This window comes from Mirounga angustirostris, unplaced genomic scaffold (assembly GCF_029215605.1).
Source record: "Mirounga angustirostris isolate CCGP_5_RB_7025 unplaced genomic scaffold, mMirAng1.0.hap1 SCAF_1, whole genome shotgun sequence".
NCBI classification, from domain to species: Eukaryota; Metazoa; Chordata; class Mammalia; order Carnivora; family Phocidae; genus Mirounga; species Mirounga angustirostris.
In genome coordinates this window covers 12,110,264-12,113,785 of record NW_026991709.1, presented here as the reverse complement: position 1 = coordinate 12,113,785, position 3,522 = coordinate 12,110,264, and the positions used below count along the sequence as shown (strand labels likewise).

The window sequence follows — 3,522 nt, the reverse complement described above, 5'->3', positions numbered from 1 at the left end:
GAAAAACAGAGCAACTAGACACCACCTCCAGCAGACCGTTTCAATGGTTGTGATAGGAGTACTGAAAGGTAACAAACGTGGCTTTTGTGGCATTCCTGCCCAAAAAACGAATAACCTATAATGGTGAGGGAACATCCCACAAACTTAAATTGAGGGGCATTCTATAAAACAACGAACTGGTCTGCGCACTTCAAAAATGCTTAGTCATGAAAGACAAAGGCTGAAGAATCGTTCAAGCCGAGAGCCCTTTCAGGGGACACACAAGCAGGGATTGCTCAGGGATTGGATTCTGGAACAGGAAAAGGCTTGTTTTCCTTTACTATGAAGCACGTAGGTGGGGCACTCAGCAACATTTGGATACAGTGCTTAGCGCTGTATCAAGGTTAACCTCCTGACCTTGGTATTGTGTGTACGGCAGTTAGGACTTGGAGAAATGTACACAGAAATGTTCAAGGGTGAAAAAGTATCACACCTGCAGCATATTGTCATACATCTCAGAAAAAAAAATAGACTAAAGCAAATGTGGTAAAATGCTTATATTTGGAGAATCTGAAGGTTGTATAGGAATTCTCTGAGTTGGGGCGGCTGGGTGGCTCAGTTGGTTAAGCGTCTGCCTTCGGCTCAGGTCATGATCTCAGGGTCCCGGGATCGAGCCCCGCATCGGGCTCCCTGCTCAGCCAGAAGCCTGCTTCTCTCTCTCCCACTCCTCCTGCTGGTGCGCTCTCTCTCTCAAATAAATAAAATCTTTTTTAAAAAATTAAGAAAAAATAGGGGTGCCTGGGTGGCTCAGATGGTTAAGCATCTGCCTTCGGCTCAGGTCATGATCCCAGGGTTCTGGGATGGAGCCCCACGTCGGGCTCCTGGCTCAGCAGGGAGCCTGCTTCTCCCTCTCCCTCTGCCTCTCTCCCTGCTCATCTCTCTGTGTCTCAAGGGAATAAATAAAATCTTTTTTTAAAAAATTTTAAGAAAAAATAAATTCTCAACTTTCGGAGTCGAGGGAAATACACTTAACATCATCCTAAACACTTTTTGGCACTTGGAATAGGTGCTCCCAAATCAAAGACTGGTGCTCTCTGCATCATCCCTGAGGGTCTGGAAGGCCCCTGCCACACCTACTTGTAGAGATTTAAAATACCTTGAGGAGGCATAGATCATCATCCGAAAACCCAATGTAAAATGACATAAGCTGTGTTTAAACTGCTGCAAAGACAGAAGCACAAGCAGGCTAGAAAGAAAACAAAAACCAACGGGCTCCCGACGGTTTTTCTTTAAGGTGGCACGCCACCTTGTGCCAAGAGGCTGAAAAGCCATCGAAAGAGGAAGGAAACATCCCTCCCTTCAGGCAAAGCCCTCCAGGAGAAATAAAGACCCACTTTTATTGAGCCCTTAACTGTTCCGGGGCACAAAGCTAGGCCCCTGCTCGCGTTCATTCTCAAACAACACTTCCAGATCGGCAAACAGCCTTGGGGTCACAGAGCTAAGGGGCCAGATTTAGGGACAAGTAAACCAACCTAAATATAAATGGTTCCCCAAGAACCCCAACTCCCAAACCAGAAATCTCTAGGAACAGTGCCACTGGAAATACTCCTCCCTCCTTTCTCTGTCCTCAACTCCTGGTTTCCTCTCAGGTTGTGCTCTCGGGTGGTGGGATGGAGCCCCACCTCGGTGTGGAGTCCACTTGTCCCTCTCCCTCCCCCTCTGCTCCTCCCCCTGCTCGCCCGCACATGCTCACGCTGGCTCTCTCAAATAAATAAATAAAATCTTAAAAAAGAAAAAACTTTACAGGAAAAAATAAATGTTTTAACCTGGTTCAGCCCAAGGATTCCCGAGCTTCTTTGACCACACCTGTTTTTCCCAAGGAACACCAGTGTTGTGGGCGGCGTGGGGAAGGAGGCTGAGGGAAGAGCAGGGCCCCACACTCAGGAGCAAAGGGCCTGAGCTGTGACCCCAATCAGAGGGCAGGTTACTTCATTTCTCCAGATAGAAGGTCCTACCTCCAACCCGACAGTAAAATGAGAACACGTAGGGCACAGTGTTTGTTGGGGAAGGTCCCTGAAAAGATGCGGCCAGTTGACCCGAGAGCTGGCCCCCCGACTGGTCACCCCCTCCCCCGTCCTTGGAATGTGGGTTCCCCTTGCCTTCCCCGCTCCCAGAGGCTGCTCCCAGGACACCGCCTGGAGATGGGGTTGCGGTGCGGAGAACACCTGGGTGGTCCACGCCACTGAAGCCGGTTGGGGCCCCTTTATCTACTTTGAAGATTTGGTGTTAGGGCTGGTGCGGGGATCCGTTCGTCTTGCTGCTTCCCCGGGTGGAGCCTCGAGCCTCCTCTGCCAGGTCCCTTGCTCATTAAAGCCGCCACCTGGGGCACCTGGGGATTTAGCTGGTTGGGCAGCCAGCCCTTGATTTTGGCTCAGGTCATGATCTCAGGGCGGTGGGATCGAGCCCCCAGTCGGGCTCTGCGCTGAGGGGAGTCAGCTTGAGATCCTCTCTCCCTCTGCCCCTCCCCCTGCTCATGTGCTCCATCTCCCTCTCTCTCCCTAAAATAATAATTTTTTTAAAACCTTGCCACCTAGCAGCCTGAAGTAGCCTCTTTCTTCGGTCTCTCCCTGCCCTCTGCCGAGTAGGAGGCCGGCGTGGGTAAGGCTGGTTTCAGATTCTACCCGCAAACAACATTCTCAGGAAATGTCAGCTCTCAGTGTGGAGCAGGGAAATGGCCCTAAGCAGTAGGGCCCTGACAGGGGAAGCCGGCGGTAGGGCATGGAGCCAGGAAAGAAAGGGGCCCAGAGAGGAATGATGGTGGGAAAAGAACACGGCGTTGGAGGAAAATGAGGGCAACAGGCGCTCTGTAGCTACAGCCGATGTTCATTACTTGTAAGTGGGACTGCTTGCTAAAATACTGACCTGTCGCTCTCCCATCAATACTCGGGGCACTCGCAGGCCATCGGCGCGCATGCGAGGAGTGGCCCGCAACGGAGTCCCCTGCCGGGCGTGATCCCAGCTGGGATGGACGCCGGGGACCTCTGCCTTTTTGTTGCTTCAGCTCTCATGCTGTGACCGAGGGCCCTTCCCACAGTCGATTTACCGCTGCGTACCTCCCATTCTGGTGTCTTGCTGATTTCGCCGCGTGAACCACCCCGGCGCGGTGCTAAGTGCCATCTTGTGTCCCGAGCACAAGCAGGCTGGGATGGGCCTCCCGGAGGGACCACCAGGGGCTGAGAAGCTTCCTTCAGGCATGAGTGATAGTGCCCTTTTGAGCTCAAGGTTAATGAATCAGTGATATTAAATAAGGTGGTTTTCAACAGAGAGACACATGAAGCCAGGTTACGTATTGATGGTTTGAGGAAAAGGCTAACCGAACCCTGTATCCCCCCCAGGAAGTATGATTCGCTACTTCAGTGTTGGGGAAACTTCACAGAACGCACCTATCTTGGGACGCCTGGGTGGCTCAGTTGGTTAAGCATCTGCCTTCGGCTCAGGTCATGATCCCAGGGTCCTGGGATTGAGCCCCAGAGCCCCACATCT

The 3,522-nt window shown here is 52.0% G+C and overlaps 1 protein-coding gene across 6 annotated transcripts in view; it reads right to left on the bottom strand.

Annotated features, from left to right (window-relative positions):
* TMEM50B (transmembrane protein 50B) overlaps positions 1 to 3,522 on the bottom strand; it is a 51,378-nt gene that overhangs the window by 10,961 nt on the left and 36,895 nt on the right. The window lies entirely within an intron of this gene.